At 41.6% G+C, this 21,210-nt stretch overlaps 1 long non-coding RNA gene across 6 annotated transcripts in view; it reads right to left on the bottom strand.

Moving 5' to 3' along the window:
• Nucleotides 1-21,210, bottom strand: part of Gm14061 — a 180,037-nt gene that overhangs the window by 138,419 nt on the left and 20,408 nt on the right. Inside the window, exons 6-7 of one of the 6 annotated variants that reach the window (XR_375032.4) lie at nt 15,386-15,464; nt 12,243-14,578 (exon numbers count right to left, since the gene is read on the bottom strand). The exons of 4 other annotated variants lie outside the window; for them this stretch is intronic. This is a non-coding gene — a long non-coding RNA (predicted gene 14061). Of the gene's footprint in view, nt 1-1,998; nt 2,169-12,242; nt 14,579-15,385; nt 15,465-21,210 lie in introns of those variants that run through there. One more of the 6 variants, XR_001783489.1, reaches the window with a different exon arrangement.

Raw genomic sequence — 21,210 nt, 5'->3', positions numbered from 1 at the left:
CTCCTGATCCAGTTGCCCCTGTGGATGTGGTGGATGATCCCACAAGCACAAAGGATGGAGCCGAGATGAGAGATCCTTTCGGTATTCCAGAAGCCGATACCAGCTCAACATGACATTCAAATTTTTCCACGCTTTTTGATCCCTGAATTCCCCTTAAAGAGATAGCCCCGCTGGCCATCTATCCCTTGCTTCAGGGAAGATGAGTGGGGATGAGAGCCCTGGGATGTATGCTTGTTATAGTGTGTGTGTGTTTTGTGTTTGGCACAAGTGTTAGGTGCAGAGTGTGCGGCCCACACTTTCGCCATGGTAGCGTAGGCTTTTGCTGCAGTGGAGGCGGGACAATCTCCTCAGATTCGGTTTGCCGCTCTAAAAGAAATTATGCTGCGTTATGCCGTGGGGTGCGAGGCTAAGCACTGCACAGAGGATAGCTTGCTGTTGGCATCCTGTGGAAGGCACGTCTGATTGCATGAAGGTTCAGTGTCCTAGTTCCCTTCCCCCAGGAAAAACGACACGGGAGCTGGCCAAGACCTCTCTGGGTGATGAGCCCAAGGGATGGTTTTGTGTAGGGCCCCTATGCTTGCACACTGGGGATCAGACCTCTACCTTCACCCATGAGGCTTGCTTGAAGCAATTAAGATCTGGCCATAAGTTAATTAACATTCTGGCCTTTTGATGCACCTGCCACAAGCAAAACACAATCTCCCCAGGTGTGGCTTGGCATGATAGAGAGGTAGTCAGTGATAAGACTCCCTGGGCATGTCACCAACCTAAGACAGGGATCAAACCAATGCTGTTTGTCACCCAAGGACGGGTAAGGGGCATGGCTGCGGGGGGCTATCTACAGACATTCTCTCTGCCAGAAAAGAAAAAAGGGGGAGATGTTAGGAGCGGGTGTGGCGGCAGTCCCAAAGGCGCCAGGGACTGCAGCTAAGTCATATGACTTGCACCTGACTTCCTCATATAAGACACAAACATCTTGAGTGCTGCGCAGGTGTACCAGGATACAGGTGAATCCAATTTGATGGAGATATGCCCCTGTTGCCCTGATTAGCTGAAGCTGCGTGCCTGGTGAGGTAGCGTGGCCTGCTGTGCGTGGATGGGAACTGAGAGTATAAAAGAGTGAGAGGCCCAGGGTTCGGGGGAGATATAAACAAGGGAGATATATGGAGAAAGAAGAAACAGGACTGAATAAATGTGTGCAGAAGGATCCTGTAGCAGCGTCGTTCTTCCTGGCCAGTTGAGCGCGCGCAAGATACAAGCTCTTTTATGTCCCATTCTCTTCACTTAGCTGAGTCTCTGAGCCTTCCATCCATGTCTGTGTGCCTTCTTCAGCTTCTGTCACTCATCACTCACTGTGCACTTCTAGGAAGAGCTCCAGCTGGTCAAGTGAAGAATTTCTGTGTAGACTGAGTCATTCACCCAACACAGGACAGGATGATAAGCCAAAAATCCAGTTCTAAGGATCTTAATGCTCAGCTAATGTAAAGCCTTCCACTAAGGAAATCCTTCAAGGTCAATGTCCAGGAAAAAGTTTCAAGAATGAACAAGAACTCACTCTTGACTTCTACCTACAGAAATCTGCATTTTTGTCAGGCTTCATGAATCATGCATGTGCTAATGTTTGAGGACCACTGCTGGGCACTCATAGAGAATACAGATGAAGGGCTCTTATTAATGCAGTTGCCCATAGGCTGCTAACAAAAGCTCAGGGGTTTGGAATTTGATTTCGAGGATTATCATCTAGAAAGTCTGAGTTTAATGTTACAGTCGGTTTAACTCAGCTGGTATCTATCCATTCATTGAAATCTATCTGACCTGCAGTAAAAATCCTTTTGCATATATAATGAAAAAAAATCATAAACTTACAGGAATCCTGAAGGTGGGTCAGAAAAGAACAGGGTTCTTTTGAAGCATAATGTAAAAGCCAATTCACTCTCAGAGCTAGCGATTCTCAGAGAGTTCAGGGAAGACCTTTCTCTAGGAAGTCACAGAGCTCATTCTTTTTCTCTGAAGCCTACTGACACACAAATGTACCTCCAGCAAACTCACCGGGCACTAATGAGCACTATGAAGGACAAAACAGTGACCGTCTGGGCTGCTTTCTCGTGTTCACCATTAACCTTCCTGCATTCACTTGCAAGCACAATTCCCATGTGTTAAATTCTAGCCTGTAATGAAAGCAATCGATATGTTGTTACATAGACAATCAAATTTTGTGGATTTCCAATCACATTACATATACCCAAGATTTTCCTTTGCAGTACAGGGGAGTAGGCCTGGGAAAACACAAATTCCTGACATACCAGCTCATTACCCCCTCTCCCCAAGTGTACCGTTGGGAAATGTTTGTTTAGACAGTCAATTATATTGACAGCTATAAATGTAGCTATGATTCAAAGTATTCTCTCCTAAATTGATTTCATTTGAACTTAGCCTAAAATTCTGAAATTGTGATTGCTGTACAACTTCCATAGATTAAAAAAAACAGAGTTCCAGTCCTTTAATTTCCTGAAGATTTCAGTCAAACTGGTATGATGTCCAGTATCCAAAATCACCATCTCTATCTCCAGGCTTCAGCTTTCTGTAATGAAATTCTTAAGTTAAAGCAAGTTAAAGTATGCATTCCAAGCATGAGCAGATAGCAGTTGTGCCTAATTCCCACACGAGTATTAAGTAGTATTTGAAGCAGTCTCACACTGAAAGCCAGTGGACGGTACTAACACATTCGGTGTGGACAGCTGTGCTCTTGGGTGGATATAAAGAATCCTAGCTGCTATTCTTGGCCTAATAAGAATCCTTGTAATTCAAAGTCACTCTGCAACTGCTCCGGAGCTCCATTGATAGTCTATAAATGTAGATCTTAACGGTTTATCATTTTTAAAGATCGTTTGTATCCCACAGTAGATGCTTTCCATGCAGAACTGCTGGGATGCCTCAAAGGACACCTGTGATGCAACTGTAGCCCATTGCCTTTGCTCCCCTGACTTTTGCAGATCTTACACAGCGAGAAATGAAACCCACCATCTTAGCCATGAATGGTCACCCAGCTAGAAACCCCAAAGCACAGACTGTCAGGACCTTATCAGCATTTTAGTCGGTTCAAGAAGGAAGCCACTTAAATTCAAATTAGATCATTCTCATTGTGAATAAAAAAAGGACAGGAGAATTTGTACATGATACATCTGATTCTCAATGGACTGAGCCCCAGTTTTCCACAGCAGTAGCTGGCTCCTCACCACAGCCCTGCTGGCTTTTCTTCTTCCATATCCAAGTTCTCCTTTGCCAAGCATGTGCTTCCCAGGATCCCACATAAGAAAACTATCTCTGCTAATATCCTTGCCTTAGGCTCTGTTCTTTTGAAAAGCCAAAACCAAGACTTACATCTTTGAGAAGTGTTACTATCTGAATTAGATGGCATATAACACATTAGCAACACTAATGTTCTTACAATTGACCCATTCTGTTGTTTATCTACAATTTTCTGTAATAGCTCCCAAATAGCTATTTAGGCATACCTGAAATTTTAAGATAGAACGACGAGATGTGGGCCTAATTATTCTGAGAAGTGACTTATTTTTAAAGGGGTGAATCTCTGCGTGTCTTTTTTTTTTTTTTAAACAGATGATATTACATACTCCCTTTGGGTTTTGGAAAGGTACAATTTCTCATTTGGAATCTCAATTCATAGTCTTGTCTTAACTAATTGGACTGCTTGCAAGGTGTTAAGGCAAAAATCTCTCCCAGTTTCAGATGAGACAATTTTCATTTTGAAAGCTAAGCAACTTGGCTGCACTAGTTTCTTATCCCGGAATAAGTCTGTCTGAGTTACAGGAAAAGTAAGATCATTTTGGTTGTGATTTTCCTTTATAGTAGCCCACACAAAATGTTGTCTTGACCCATGCTCCTCAGTTTCCTTGTCTGCCTGGATGTTAGCCCTTGAAACAGTGGTTCTCAACTTTTCGAATGCTGAGACCTTTTAACACAGTTCCTCATATTATGGTGACTCCCCAACCGTAAAATTATTTTTGTTTCTACTTCATAACTATAATTTTGCTACTTTTAAGAATTGTAATGTAATCATTTTGGAGATAGAGGTTGGCAAAATTGCTCTGACCCACAGGTTCAGAGTCACTGACTTGAAGTGTCAGTTCTTAGTAATCATTTTGCTTTGGGTAAACCAGGATAGTTTCTTACTCTACCAAATCTCACCCACCATCTTTTCTCAACTGCTAGCTACCAGGGCTAGGTGGCTTTAGGCCTTGCAGCCATTTTTAACCCTTTGACACTGCAATAGGACATTTTTATGCACAAAGTTCACATTTGAGAACCTTGCAATTCAAAGCAAACTGCAAAAGAATCATAATATGTTAAGAAGGTTCTTGTGTTGAGCCACATGGTCAACTATGCTGGGTTGAGATATGCCTGTTAGGACATTCAACCTTCCAAAAGAATCAAGTCTTCTATGTACTATGTCCATTTTATAGACAAGAGAGATTAAGTGCTATCTAAAAGAGAAGGTGGCATTGTGTTTCCCCAAGGAAGTGTGCAGGAGGTTTATCTAGATAAATCTGTGTATTTGTGCCTTCTGTATACATGGATGGATGTACACAGACACACAGACACACACAGACACACAGACACACAGACACACAGACACATACACACACACACACACACACACACACACACACACACACACATATATATATATATATATATATATATATATATATATATATATAATGTACATACATGCATACATACATATTTGTGCATGGATATCTGTGTACACATATATATATATGTACATATGCATGCATGTATATCTGTATGTTCGTGTGTGTGTGTGTTCTACTTTTCAAGGGGACTTTCTCTTCTGCCTTTCAGATCCTATTGCCAACAATATTTTAATTTTATTTAACTATCTACATAGGTCTTTCTTCCTTGTTTTTTATTCCGGTCCCAACTCCCACATTTTCTCAATCCCCTAAGGGACTCACACTTCCCTGCACCATCTGCACCACCAGATCCAAATAAAAATACATTCCAAGAAACGTGTTATTCCGAGAGATGAATGTATAGATGCGTAAGAACCTAAACACATAATATGTTGCTGGGATTTAAGAAGCCTGTGTTTGCCTGGGGCTCATTGACTGATGTTATTTGCTCTAAACATTTTAAATGCCCCTGTCTTGATTCATGGAAAACTTTCTGTTTACTGTATCTACGGCTGTGAAGTAGGCATTTTGAACGTCCACTAGGGTACTATTTAGTGTCTAAAGTAGTAACTCAGTACAGGCTCAAAACCCTACTAGAAATCCTCTTAAATGCAAAGTTTCTGACTGGCCAGCTACTGAATCCTGTTTGTTAGTTCCTATATGGAAACAGTTCAATGTGGAGCTCTAAAAGATTGCATTGGCCAAGGGGGCTTAATGCCCCATCAGTCTGGCTGAACTTGTACACACTTCTTCCTGACTCTAATCCGCTGACCTTCCGTTTCTGAGTATGTTTTCTTCAAACAACTTATCATTGTAAATCCTTTCCCTTTGAGCTATTATTCTATTTTAAAGCCTCTTGCCAGTTTTCCAGCCTGGGAAAATCTTTCTCAAGTATGTCAGGTTCCAGCTTATATATCGGGGAATAGCAACTTGACTTTCAATTTGTAAAACTACCTTCTGCCATGGAGCCATGGAGACTGGGAGTATTTGCTTGCATTTGAAAATAGACTGTTTTTCTTTTTCTTTCCTACTCCTTTTAGGTAAAGATCGTGAGTAAATACTCTTAATCTATGTCAGATTTATATTACTGTAACAAAATACCTGAGCTAATCATCTTCAAAGGAGAGAAAGTTGATTTTGGTGTATATTTTTGTGGGGTTTAGTCCATGGTCAGGAGGAGATACTAGCTGTGGACCCAGGGTGAGGCAACACATCATGCCGAGAACACTGCGAGAAGGAAACCTATCTGTGATACCACTAGAAAGCAAGGGTAGAGAGGACAAGATCTTCAAAATCATGTCCCCAAATGACCTAAGTCCTCCTGAAGTGTACCACTCCCAAGAGCACCAACCTAGAGACCTAGCCGTCAATGTACTGACCTTGGGAGTCCAAGCTACGGCCTATGACCTACAATGGCTTCTTGTCTTATCTTTTTGCTGTGTACCTACTCTCATTGAGTTGCATGTGACTGTTGTCATCGCGATTCAGAGCTCAGTACTGGGATCACATGTATTAATCTACTCACAAAGAGGGGGGAGGGGGGATGCAGAGAGAACCATTAAGGCTTCCCTTTCTCAGAGAATGCATAGGCAGAAAGCAATTTCTGAACAGAGGAAACCCAGTGGTGGTGGTGCAGCTATTTATAGGCTGCATTGCAGGCTCTCAGGTGATATACTTGCCCTTCAAGTTGCCCAGGATACTGTAAATGACTCCAACAAATACACAGTATCCTTAAACTGGATGAAGATGGAGTCCTTTCTTTGCACTATCTTTGTCTTCTTTATCTGTAATGAATAAAAAGGAGGCTCCATGGGGTAAGCCATGCAGCACTCCTTGATACCGCACCACCTTCTGCTTAATGTAATAGAGTTCAAATTTATTTCTTCCTAAATGCAGTGGCCTGGAATAAAATCTTCCTTTCCTGTTTCACTTTCTCCTGGCTCATTTTTAATTTTGCATTCTTCAAAGATGTCAAATTAATAAGGATCTGAATTGTGATCAACAGCAGTTGAAGGCAAAGGGCCTATTGGGCCTTGTGATATGTCTTAGCAACCCAAATAACTTCTACCTCCTGGGGAAACATTTGGGAACACTGTCACTTCACTTAATCCATAAAGCTGACTTGAGAGCAAGTAACATACACAGGGAGAGAAGCTAATATATAGCAGACCCTGTCAACCACACTTTATATACAGATACCCCACAAGGTGGCTGGTATCTTATCATTTTTGATGTGAATAAATACAATAGAAGAGGCGCTAACTCAGAAAAAGAAATGGACCAGTGGGGGGACAGGAAAAGGTGGTGGTGGGAATCAAAATTCTTACAGTAGGTTCAGTGAGAGTGTCTAATACAGGCTCAGATATTTGAATACTTGGTCCCTGACTGAAGAAATTAAAAAAGGGAGTACATGACTACCCCTAAAGTATGGAGCTTTTTATTGTAGATATAAGGGAGAAAGTAGGAGAGCAGACTAAACTGGATCACTAATGAAGAGACAGGGAGAGAGTCAAAGAAGAGCCCACCAACCAAAGTGGCCTAGTCCAAGAGGTCAAAAGACCAGTGTAGACAAAATGGTTGAGTTATATAAGGATCAGGCTAGGGTAAGGGAAGCTGAAGCCCGGCCCCTGGGAGGGAGAGTTTACAGTGGGGGTGTGGTGATAAGTGCTGGGAAGAGCCACAGGTACTTAGTGTCCTCTGAGAGCTGGCCAACATCCACTTTGACATATTTAATAGGCACCTCACATAGCCATTTGTTCTGGTTTCTAAGTCCTAACAGTTACCAGTTGGTGACAATGTTTGGTGAGGTCTAGAGCATGGTTGGAAGAAGGCTGTCACTGCTCATACCAGTTCTAATTTGCCCCTCTACTTCCTGCTTGTGACTGAAGGTGTGAACCCTCAGCTTCCTGCTCCTGCCACTGTGCTTGTTGTTTGCCAACATGCCCCGTGCCATGATAGAACTTATCACCATAGAAACGAACCAAAATCAACTGTTCCTCTACAAGTTGCTGTGGCCATGGTGTTTTATAACAACAACATAAATGTAGCTAATACAGAAATTGGGATCAGCGTGTAGGATATTGCTATGAACAAATTGACTGTGGTTTTTCTGTTTTTGTTTGTTTGTTTGTTTGTTTGGGATGTAGAAGTATTGAAACTTTGGAATACAAAAGCAGTTGAATTTATAAGCATCACTTAAAGGACAGTTATAGTAGAATCCTGCAAGATGATAGTACTGAGGGCAACACACACGGTGAGGGCTCAGCTCTAAAGGTTTCAGATGGAAACAATAGTAACAACTGGGAAGAGGGCATCTCTGTGATGTTTTGCCAAAGCATCTGATTACCTTCTGATCTTTTCCTAAGACCTTGCTTGAAGATCAATTTAAAACTAATAGACTAATTTCTTTGGTGGGACACTTTCAAGGCAGCATTATATTTGAGCTTTAGTTTTATATTTATTATTAATAACTCTTATACAGATTCACAAAGAAAAAGAGCATGTGGAACCTAAAATAAAATTTAAAAAAAAAGAACAGGGTAAAGGAGTAGGGAAAAAAATACTACAAAATGTAATGTTGTAGCTATAGCTTGTGCTGAAAGATGTAATAAGGTAAGTGCCATTTCTGCTCTGAACTGGGATAGAGGAAAGTGTACCCTTGGAGCAAGATTCCACCCAGTTAAGTTTCCTTGTTAAAGAGTCTTTTCTGCTCCTAGAAAGCAATTGAATAAAAGCCTTTTGCTAATGTCATCCAAACTTGACAACATCATCTACAAGGTGCTGGCTTTGGAGGTATGTAGAAATACAGTAGAGAAGGAGGTATGGATTCTTTTGCCAGAATTCCAGAGGGTCATCGAGGTCACACAATGCATAGCAGGGAGTCCCTTTTTAAAGTGGAAGAAAGGGTAGGTGGCCCTGAGAGGTCATTTTGTGAAGTTCTGCAAATGAAGCTTGGTTGTAGCAGAGACCACAGATATAGACACCAGAGCCATGGAATATCTGTTAATGATTGCCACATAAAAGGAGTGGAACTAGTCAAAGAGAGAGATAGATGCTGCAGGCAGCAAAGCTAGAGGAGTGAAGTCATCTAAGCACTTTGATACTTGACAAAGACATCTTTGGTATAGAATTTCTGAGCTCTGCCCTTATTCCTCCATTTTGAAATGAAAATGTATATTCTCTGTCATGGTATGTTGGAAGTGTGCAGCATGCTTTTTTTTATTTTACTGGAAGTCACAACTAAGAGATTGCCTTGAGACTCAGAAGAGACTTTGGATTTTGGACTTGTAAACAGTGTTGAGACTGTAAAAGACCAAGAACTTTTGAAGTTGGGCTGCATGCATTTTGTGTTATGATGTGACCAAAGTCAATGGGAGCCTGGGAGTGCAACGTGGCAGTTTGAATGAGAATGCCCCTCTTAGTCCCAGTTCATGTTGTTCTGTAGGGAGTAAATTTTGTCTTCTGGAAGTATAGCATCAGGCTGTACTCCATAAATAAACAAAACTATGATTTATTAGTTTGAAATCTAAAAAGTGTTTCCAAAGCACTAGATTTGAGTAAGAATTTTACATATTTTTTTCTAGGAGAGACTGCAGGAGGAAATAATGGTTTAAATCAGGTCAAACTACAGGTTCCTTTCCTGTTGATGTTGTCATGGAAATGATGGGTGGAACAGGGAAAGGTGGAGTTGAGCACACAGTTATCCTGTGATCCAGGACCTTTCCATTTGTTTGCCTACAGTTTACAGTTTCCTTTGGGTCTTTCCTCTTCTGGCCATCATTTGTAAAAGTGAGAGCAAAGACAGACATCTATGTGTCTTTATGCAGCAGGTTTCTAAGTGGCCAGCCTCTACTTATATCTTTGGTTCTAGTTTCCCACTCACAGCTGACTTCAAAGAAGGCATACTCACATAAAAAAAAAAAATTCAGTGATTAAGAACCAGCTTTTATTCAACTTTGGGTTAGAGCAGAGTATGTCACTTACATTGCAAGTGTGGGGTGAAAACTGAGAAGATAGAAAGCAGTGTCTACTTGGAGTCACGACAGGAAGATTCTGGGTTGGCCATGCTTCTTACATAGGCACGTGTAAATGTCTATAGTCATCATTGTGCATAATTTCTAATTGTACTGATTTCTCTCTGGTATTCTGTTTTTCTATGCGTCTTTCAACTCTGCTTATGGTCCTATCACCCCCTATACTGTTTTTCAGAGACATAAATATTGTTCAATTCAAACATTTCAATGTCTGAATGGCCCATTTCCAATGGCAACAGTTGTATTAACTGTAGAAGTTATGTACAGCCTATATACTGTGTACTATTCACCAGATATGCCCACTTTTCTAACACAGGTTAAGCTCTGCACTGAGCTAGAGTACTTTTCCCATAGTCACAAAGAACCAGAAATCTCTGGGAATTTCCATTTCCCCAAGGCAGCATGCAACTCTTTGCTCACAGGAGTGTGAATAGGAGCCCCAGATGGTTTGATGCCTTGATGCAAAATTGACTCCAAGTTATAATTTAAGCTCCAGAGTTTCCCCATGAAATAGGACCAAGACCAGGACTTTTTTTTTCTGAAGACTTACATTGTCAGCTCTCATTCTTTCCTCTTTCTCCATTGTTTTACCTGGAAGTATTTTCTTACTATATCATTTTCTTGTAAAATCTTATTTCAAAGATTGCTTCTGTGGGACCTGGATTGTGCAGCCATGTCTTCTATCAATCTTTTTGTTTTTCTTTATTGGATATTTTATTTATTTACATTTCAAATGTTATCCCTTTTCCTGGTTTCCCTCCCTCCTGGAAACACCCTATCACATTTTTTTCTCCCCCTGCTTCTATGATGGTGTTCCTCCACCTACCCACCCACTAACACCTCCCTGCCTTTGAATTCCCCTACACTGAGGCTTCTATCAAGCCATCATAGGACCAAGGACCTCTCCTCCCATTGATGCCTGGCAAGGCCGTCCTCTGCTACATATGCAGCTGGAGCCATGCGTACTCCTTTGTCATGGCTTAGACCCTGGAAGCTCGGGGGGGGGGGGGTCTGGTTGGCTGATATTGTTGTTCTTCCTATGGGGTTGTAAACTCATTCAAGTCCTTCAGCTCTTTCTCTATCTCCTCTATTAGGGACCCCACATTCAGTCCAATGGTTGGCTGCTAACATCCACCTTTGTATTTGTAAGTCTTTGGCAGGGACTCTCAAGAAACAGCCATATCAGGCTCCTTTCAGTATACACTTCTTGGCATCCACAATAGTGTCTGGGTTTGGTAACTGTATATGGGATGAATTCCCAGATGGGACAGTCTCTCGGAGGCCATTAATCTCTGCTCTATACTGTATCCCCATATTTGCTCCTGTGACTATTTTGTTCTCCTTCTAAGAAAGACCGAAGCACCCACACTTTGGTCTTCTTTCTTCTTGAGCTTCATGTGGTCTATGAATTGTATCCTGGTTTTTTGGAGCTTTTGGGCTAGTATCCACTTACCAGTAAGTGCATACCATGTGTGTTCTTTTGCGATTGGTTACCTTACTCAAAATTGTATTTTCTAGTTCTATCCATTTGCCTAAGAATTTCATGAATTCATTTTTAATAGCTGAGTAGTACTCCATTATGTAAACATACCACATATTCTGTATCCATTCCTCTGTTGAAGGACATCTGGGTTCTTTCCAGCTCTTGGCTATTATTATTAAGGCTGCTATGAACATGGTGGATCATGTGTCCTTATTACATGTTGGAATATCTTCTGGGTATATGCTCAGGAGAGGTATTGCTGGATCTTCTGGTAGTACTTTGTCTACCTTTCTGAGGAACTGCCAAACTGATGATTTCCAGAGGGGCTGTACCAGCTTGCATTCCCACCAACAATGGAGGACTGCTCCTCTTTTTCCACATCCTCACCAGCATCTGCTGTCACCTGAGTTTTTTATTTTAGGCATTCTGACTGGTGTAAAGTGGAATCTCCCCAGTCTTCTATCAGTTTTAATGTCTTATCAAGACTGACCTGACTTCGCAGAACATGGCTTGCTCGCTTTTCAGTTCTCTCTTGCCTTCTGCCAACTTGCTTAGTGTGCTAGTACCAAGTGACTGTGACTCACGTGTGCTGCTGCCCTCCTGCATCCCTTGTATTATTCCATCCATCTATCCTTCATGAGTATCTAAAACTTTCCTGATGCTTGAAGTCTTGAGAAGTGCATTCTACTCCCCAACTCTTAATGGGGCACAGACACCGTAATGGTCAGCAGCCTCCGCTGGAGAAAATTTGGGACAACTTATTTAACTTCTGTCACCTACTTGCTCACTTCAACAGTAACAAGGTTCTCCTGACTCCACAAGAACATATAGAGAGCTTGACAAGATAGTAACTCTTACTAGCGTCAATAAGAGAGACTCAGTTCGTTCTCTGTTTAAATCATACACCTCGTATCCTCGGTGCCTCACATAGTTTTCTGACATAGTGTTATTTATTGACTTATAAATAAATAGCTGGTAAACAAAGCATGCCTAGACCCTTCCTAATGCTTTTTTTTTTTTTTTTTTGCTTTAAAATCCAAATTCTTGAAGTCTGCTACCAATTTCAAACAGAAGACTGAAAGAAAACATTCTGGCATTTGTTATGCCTTTTAGTTTTTTGAATACCTACCTTGCTTTCACCTTGAAGCTGATGGAAGTTTCTGCTTTTCTATTTGAAAATATAGTCAAACACATAACAACATAAGGCCCATAGTAAATTAAGAAATCCTTTCTCCTAGCTCTTTGCCAGCCTTTCTTCTTTATTTTTGCAATTCTCTCCTCATCATCATTGCTTCTTCTTCCTATTTCTCAGTCTCAGAGACCAAGACAGTAAATGTGATTAGCCATTTTCTGCCTCTCTCTCTCTCCTTGCTTTTGACAGTTTTTGAAAACCATGACCCTGACAGCTTTGACCTCTTAAAATGTGATTCTTCACTTGCAACAGTGTTCGTTTAATAAATAGAAACCATCATCTATCTTTGGGGCTTTTCCCTAGAGGGTGATGAAGAACATTTTCCATTTAGCACATTGTTTCTTGAAATCCTTGGGTGCTTCTATAAAATGCCCCTTGGATGCTCAAAGTCCTTATGAAATGTTTTTAGTGTCTAAAGGTACTAGAATAGTGGATTAGTGCATAAAGACATTGTTTTTTCATTCTGTAACATGAGCTCACACAATTCTGTCCATAGGACCATAATGAATATTAATTTGAAATGGCTACCACTTTTCCCTCTAAGGATCACTGTAGTTAAAGATGATTTTCTTCCCTATAAAGCATGGCCTTTCACATTCATGTCTTTCCACATCCATTTCTCTCCATTTGGATTTGAAGTTCTATTTGTACATTTTGTTCCTTCCCAGAGCCTACATTCTCACCGGTACATAGATATAATGAACGCTTTAAAATATTTGCTGAAGGGATTAAGATTCCCAGAAAGAGACTGAGCAGAGAGAAATCAGTGAAAGATTTAGGAAATATACCCTGTGTGGTTGCCAGCTCACGTACAGACTTGCCCAACTCCCAGAAGCCTGGTGACAGGGAAGACGAACAGCGGCGTCCCCTTACGCCACATAGGCAGTTTTTCTAGTAAATCTAAAACCGTGATCAATATTCTCCATTTATATTTCAGCTCCCCATGAATTCATAAAACGTGAAGAAGAGAGAACACAGATAATATCACCAAAAAAACACAGCTCTACCCAGCCCTTTTCTATCTCCCAGGACAAAATGAACAAAGCCGACCTTGAGTACAATACCCAAGCCAAAGAATAGAACCTCTTCCAGCCAGATCCTTCTGGGAGTGCACTCATTTCGTCTTCTTCCCTTTGCCTAATTAGAATCTCTTTGTCATTCACTCTGTCACCAGAATTCTGGGCCTGACTTACTATTAGGAGTCTCGTTATATTTCTGATATCTACATATTAATTTCCTTTGGGCACCTGGCTGAAATTGCAGAGAACTTTCTCAGTGAGTTCATGCCCCTGTTGAGCCTGAAATCAATTTTATGACAATCCCAAACCACGTTTCCATCTGTGGCTCCTTGATTCTGTTCATTGATGTAGCAGTAAAAATTAATCTTAAGGAAAAGATATTTTACTTAGTTTGAGCATTCTATTTCTAAGTGGTTTGAAGTTTTAAGTGAAATGGAGATTTAGAGAACAACATGACACTGTGCTGGAGTTCTCATATCATCTGATGGAGTATCACACAGTAGACTAGGCTCCCTTCCATTGTAAATATTAGCATTATGAATGTAATCAAACGAAAATAGAGGTTTCACCAGTTCATTTAAAGCTTTGGACATATTTAGCGGTACTGGTAAAGCCACCAATAAAACTAATTGTACTTAGGAAGTTTCTCAGTGACTTAAAACACTGGAATTATGATGGACTCCTGTAGTGAGCCTTCCCTTTATCAGCTTGCTCAGTCATAAAGCCTAAGGAAGATGCTTCGGACAAGCTGGCTTACTGGAAAAAAAAAAGCCTTCTCAAAAGAAAAGAAACATGAAAGTGGCAGGGCAGGTAAGGACCCCAAGAATGATTGAGCTTGGCCTGAGTATAGCTCAGAGCCTGCAAGAACCTCTGGAGCATGCATTGCTCCACTGACTTGGTCAAGCTGGAGCAGTAGAACTGGACTTTTTCCTTTCTTTTGTGGTCTACCATGTGCTGTTGGCAGCTCACAATGGCAGGACATAAACTATTCCAGGGGCAGAACATAAAATCTTCAAATATTTACTGGTCAGGTTGGTGTCGTGGGTAGAAGGAAATTCTTCGAAGATGGAGGTAAATAGCTCTAGGTGATTAATGTTTTCATCTTCTGTCAGCTCTTGTTTAATAAGATACTCCTGGAGAGAAGATATGGATGGAAGACAGGAATAGTACCTACTGTGCTGTCATTGAAGATTAGGCTATTTCTGGCATTATTTTACATGTTAGATAAACAAATTCAAGAATCCATTACTCATAGGAAATTTTACTGCCTCTCTTGTGGAGTAGGAATATCATTTTAAAAAATTAAGACTTCTTCAAAATTACTTCAAGCCAACATTCCAGGGAACCACGGGTGCCAACTGTGATGAGTGATGCTGGAGACAGAATCTCTGGCTCTCAGATTGCATTTCTTTGTACCTAACCAAAATCTTCAGTGTCTTACATGAAGATATGTGGACAAAGCTTTAAGATAAATAGAGTTCTGTGTTACTGCAAGCAGTCTATAGAATCGTTTATAACGTCTGTCCCAGGACCTGGGACTATGGCTCAGTGGATAAAACACTTGCCAGACAAATGTGAGGAATGGAGTGTAGATCCCAGGTACCCATGTAAAAGCCAGATACTTGTCTGTCTGTCTGTGATCTTAGCACTGGGGAATCAGAGACAGTAGGTACTCGGAGCAAGGGGCTAATTAGAACGGCCAAATCAGGGAGCTCTGAGCTCAAGTGAGAGACCCTGTTCAATATATAAGGAGGAGAATGGCCAGAGAAGAGTACTGATGTCAACCTCTGGCCTTCACACTCAGGTATGCAGATACACATCAATACGCATGTGTGAACATGTATAAACTAGTCACACCACACATACAAACTGTGCAAAAAAAGTAAAAATAAAAAAATAAATAAATTTAAAAAACATGCCCTTCACAGCAGGTTACTTACTCTGATTCTTTAATTTCAGTAATTCGTTGTTGCTTAGCCATTCTGTGGTTGTCACACTACCAGGCATCTCATCTGTGTTCTAAGCATAGGAGAGAAGTGAATCACAGAGAAGATGGTGAGCTAACAAGGACTACTTATTTTAATAGGAACTCAAGGCCTTATCCATCCTATTCACTAGAACACGGTTACATCATTAGCCTGAAAGCAAAGAGTAGCCAGGGGACTGGAAGCTACCAGGATTTCTTTCGCTCTAGTACTGTCATGAGAAATTTTGTAATAGCTGTATATGCAATATTAAAGTGTAAGAAATATATCAGCTATCTCCCATGTATGCTTCAAATATTAATGGTTTCACATGCAATCAACATACAACTAATGTATTATATTCATTCCTTATACTTATTTTGTGAGACCAGAATCAATGGGAAATAGGAACTTGTCTAACACACCAAAGTCAATCAAGTGGTTCTCTGGAAGGTGAATGGGAACTTAAGGTTTTTGCATGTCCATATGTGTCAACTTCTCTCTTAAGACACCTTGAATATGTTAACTTGAAAGGATAGAAAATGACAGATGCCGTGTAGGAGAGAAATACTGTCTATTCCTGGCTTCAACTAGCAACTCCACTCATCTAGTACCATGTGTATAATTTCATGATTTGATCTGCCTGGGTCTGGGTTTTCAGAACTACAAATTATCTTACTGAATAATATAATAGGTAGTTGATATTCTACTTCAATTTTTTGTTGTTGTGTTGAAAATTGGCTCTCATATGTTCCAGTCTGACTTCAAACTCATAATGAAGCCAAAAATGACCTTGGCCTCTTGGATACCAGAAATGCAAGTGATTACCACCATGTTCAGTTGTTTCCTATTTCTTCTCTTTCTTTTTATAGAATATTTCTATGTAGTCCATGATCGCCTCTCACAAGTAAGAAAATCTTAGTAGTGTACCATATATATGCAGCTATAGTAGATACAGTTTAGCAAACCAATATGCTCATATCTACTATCAGAATTCTATACCAATGGGATGCACAAACCAGACACTTTCATGGAGTGACCTGCATGGATATGGACCCTCTGGGAAGGGCTGAGAGAAGCAAGTGCCATGCACTGTAGCTGTTGGTGACTGAAATGACTGGTAGAGTCTGAGACATCCTGAAGTTAAGAAACTCCTGTTGTGAAAAGAGGGAACAATAGGGTTATGTAGATGTTGAGACCCTAAAATAATGAAGTTCCTATTTCCTGTTTTGCCTCAATTTCTGAAATTCTCATCTTACAATTTCCTTTGATTCTGGTTAAGTATCTGCACTTCTCCTGTATGTAGGACAGACCGTACAGTGGTATCTAGGATGAATTTGATGATATTCCTGAATAACTGAGAAATGTACGTTTGGTCCATTGACTCCTAGCTCATCCTAATGGTCACTGGAAGCTCTTGGAGACAGTTGTGAACCATACATGAAGATTCTTACTTGTGGGACTGAGAAACGTAACCTGGTTTCTGGTTGAGCTAAGGCTTGAAACTCCAGAAACCCTGAAGGGACAGACAGTAGGTGGTTCGCCTGTTCCGGGACACCAAGCCCTGTCACTAGCCACAGCCCCTCTCCCCCATAGATTTGTGGCCATCAGTCACATATGGGTAACATTCCAAGCATTTCCACAGGTAAAGGACATGACCTGTGGTCATATAGGCTCAAGACAGATCTCCATTTTAATGAGGTACCTAAAGGCCTAGAGGGCTTAGCCAATAGGCTTTCCTTCCCAGACACTCTTTGCTGCAAAAAGGTTAAACAACCTCAGGCCCGCCCTGAGAAGTGGGGTACGGTTTTACTCATCCACTTTTCACCATGACAGTAAATGCCTTAAAACCACTCTTCATCAGGATCCTCCGTGGGAGCCATGAAGAAGGCCTTCACCTACAGAGCCATAAAAGTCCTCTCTGCGCTGCCAGCCACAGCTGCCACCAAGCCCAACCTCAAGCCTGCTGCCACCAACAAGCCAAGGACTATCACGGCGGGACTAGCTGAAGCTCCCCTCTTTCTCTCCAGTCCCAGGCTAGATCTAGCCCATGGGCCCCACTTTGTTCTCAGCTCTCCGGCAGCTCAAAGCGGCACATGCGTGTTTGAGAACCAGATGGTCCCAGCCTCCGGCTTCCCCACCCCTGGAACAGTGTCCTGGAGCTGCCCTACAGCCCAGCACCTGCTGGGCAACAGTGTAGGGTAAGCTTGTTTGGTCGACTTTCAGCAACCTGCCTCCATGAGTGGTTGAGCCCTGTGGTGGAGCAGACACAGGACCTGAAATTCCTACACTTACTCATGCTGCTATATGGTTTTCTCAGAGTTGTATCTGGCTAAATAGCAACCTGGCCACAGGAACTGGAAGTTGTAGAATGCCAATGACCATACCTAGAGTAAAGCCTCAGATAATGATGGGAGCCTGTATATAAGCAGCCCCGTTTCCCCTGCTATTGGGGACAATTTTAAGGTTATCATAGTTTTTCAGGTCTCAGCAGGACAAGATCCAAACCATTCACAAAATGCCTTCTCCATTAACATAGCCTTTGCTGGCAAAACATGTTCCTGGTGTTACAAGCTGTTCAGAGCCTTATCTGTATGTCAGCTATCAGAGAAATCTTTGGATCAAGATTCTCTGGGGAGGAGGGTCTTATCTCAGTATCATCCAATATATATTTAATAATCATGGCTTTAGCTACTTTCTCTTTAGACATTTTTAGTTTCAAAATGGTACTTTGAAGTTTAAAACTCCATATAGGTAATACAACAATAATTTCTGACAATGAGAGTCTGACCTGGATCTGGCAAGCCAATTGCATAGCATAGACCACCCTATCAGAGTAATATGTAAGTTTTACATAACATGGAGACACACTTAAGGAAACAAAGGCCGCCAGGAGAAGGTAGAATTGTTTCTACTACACCAAAGTGGAGAAAGAAGAGGAAGCTGTGAACGCATGACTGCCATGTGGGAAGGCTTAAAGAATAAGGGTTTTTCTAACAAAATCTGTTCAGATTTCCCATCTTAAAAGCTCTGCCTTGAAGACAAGGATGTATCTGTCCCTTCTGGTACAGAAAAAGGCTCTTGCATGTGAGAATTTCCTCTGTTGCTCTTGAGAGGCTGCACGAAGGTCAAAGTGATCTCGATCTCGCTGCACCTGCTGTTTTTCATAGGCAGCACAGCAAAACAGTCTGTTTAATCCCTTTAAAGAGGCGGTGCTTCTTTTCCTTGCCCCCACAGTCTCAATAAATCCAAGAATTTGGCTCAACTTACTGAGGAAACATGCAAACGGTGATAAGTAGAGAACAACACTTTGGCTGGTCTGCTTACATGTGCATATTTCTTAGCATCTATTTAAGCCTTCCCTTCATGTTGGGACCTTGAAGATAGACATGGGAGGGGGAAGGTCACTGGCTCTCTTCCTCTTCTCAATGTGACCATATTAAATACATCTTCTGCTTCTGCATTTTAATATTAGAAAGGAAGAACCCTTCAATGTCTAGATTAATATTACATAAAATTAAAGATTCAAGGTTCTGTGTTGAACTAGACATATTTCAAATGTTCTATAGTTCCATGTGGCAAGGGGCTGCTCTGTTGGGCAGCACAAACATTTTCATCACTGCCAAAGCTCTATTGGCTGGAGTTACGCTCAATTGGCAAACGAGAGGTAGGCTGGCTATGATGTTCTCTTTCTTGGGCTCCAACTTCCACAGAAAGAATCTAATTCTTTTTTTTTTTTCATATTTTCTTTGTTTGTTTGTTTGGTTTGGTTTTTTGAGACAGGATTTCTCTGTGTAGCCCTGGCTGTCCTGGTACTCACTCTGTAGACCAGGCTGGCCTCGAACTCAGAAATCCACCTGCCTCTGCCTCCCAAGTGCTGGGATTAAAGGTGTTTGCCACCACTGGCTGGCTTTTTAATTCTTTACACACTAGCCATGGTAGTGCTTAACCATACCTCTCAGAACACTTTACCCTGAAACTCATTAAAGAAATGGCTACTGCATATTTTACATGCGTGGGAACACTCCTGTAGAAAGAAAGGCCAAAGGAGGAAGCAGACTGGAAAAAGGGTAAGTGGCCAAGTCAAGTTTTGATATCAGTCAAGTGACTAAGGAGATCTGTTGCTCTCCCATCATCATCAGTTTCCTCTGTACACAGTGCACTCCAGAGTCAAGTGTATCATTTAGGGACCCTGGGAGGTCAGGATTCATTATGAACAGCATGTTTTGGCATACTGAAAAACACCTCTATTCCTCCCTTTGTAGTTCAATCAATTTAAACTTATCTCCAACTAGCTTAGGAATAAATGAGACTCAGACTATGGTTATTTTATTTGGCCTTGACAATTTCTTCAGGGTCATCCCTAATCTACTCTTCTGGCTGCTGACCTGGCTACCTCTCCAGTGCTATTTGGCTACTTACTGTTTCTCCTGGCCATTTGCTCATGGATCCTCTCCTCCCATTCCCTCGCCCCTTTCTTCATCTCCTCCTCTCCTTTCTCTCCCCCAACCAGGTCACTCCAAATGTTCCTACCTCTAATCCCTCCAGTAATTGGCTGTAGCCAATTTTATTTAACCAATTGTTTTAAATCAAGGAATATTATTTACACAGCAAAAGCCTGTGGGTGTGAGAATTTGCTCCTTTGTGATAGTAGGCTTAGACCTTCTCCTACAGAATTAGCATTACAATGCATAGCAACAGATCAAACTTCAACAATTTTTATGCTGGAAGCACAGGTTATTTTCACTGATCTTTCTTTTTTTAAAGATAATATTACATCTAAGGTCACTCCCATTGAGTTCTGAGACTCTCTCACCTCTCAGGTCTCTAGGATTTTCTAGAGGGTCTCCCCACCTTCCACCTTCAGAGGCTGCATATTTCCATTCATTCTGCTGGCCCTCTCAAGTTCCCACCTCCCATACCTGATTCTGTTCCCCTACCCACCCAAATCCCTCTCTCCCTTCCTCTGCCTCCCATGGTTATTTTCTTCCCCCCCTACTAAGTGGGATTGACGCATGCATCCTCACTTGGTCTTTCTGCTTGTTAAAGTCCTTAAATTCTGTGGATTGTATCCTAGGTATTCTGTACTTTTTGTCTAATATCCACTTATTAGTGAGTATATAACATATATGTCCTTTTGGGTCTGGGTTACCTCACTCAGGATGTTATATTCTAGTTCCATCCATTTGCCTGCAAAACACATGATGCTCTCAGAGTGACCTTACATGAAATGCCCAACAGTGGAGAGAGAGAACTCAAAGAGTCCACCTGCACTAGATAAGACCTCAAGGGGAGGGAGAGTATTACCAACCCACAGTCAAACTTTCTGATTGAGAAGTGTTCCTTTATAAAAGGACTGCAGGGATAAAAATGGAGAAGAGACTGATATGCCCAACTGAGGATCCTTCTCATGGGGAGACAGCAAGTCCTGACACTATTCCTGATGCTATAATGTGCTTGGGACAGGAGCCTAGCATGGCCGTTCTCTGAGAGGCCCAATCAGGAGATGACTGAGACAAACACAGATACTACACCCAACCACTGGACTGAAGTTGGAGACCACTATGGTTGAATTATGAGGAAGATGGAAGAAGCTGAAGAGGGGGGCAACCCATAGGAAGACCAGAAGTCTCAACTAACCTAGACACCTTGGGAGCTCCCAGACACTGTGCCACCAACCAGGCAGCATATATGAGCTGGTCTGAGGCCCCTGACACATATATAGCAGAGAACTGCCTGGCCTGGCCTCAGTGGGAGAGATGTGCCTAATCCTTGAGAGATTTAAGGCTCCAGGGATGGGG

This window comes from Mus musculus, chromosome 2 (assembly GCF_000001635.26).
Source record: "Mus musculus strain C57BL/6J chromosome 2, GRCm38.p6 C57BL/6J".
Lineage (NCBI taxonomy): Eukaryota > Metazoa > Chordata > Mammalia > Rodentia > Muridae > Mus > Mus musculus.
Note: the sequence above shows the minus strand (reverse complement) of the source record. Positions and strands in the feature narration are given on the sequence as shown.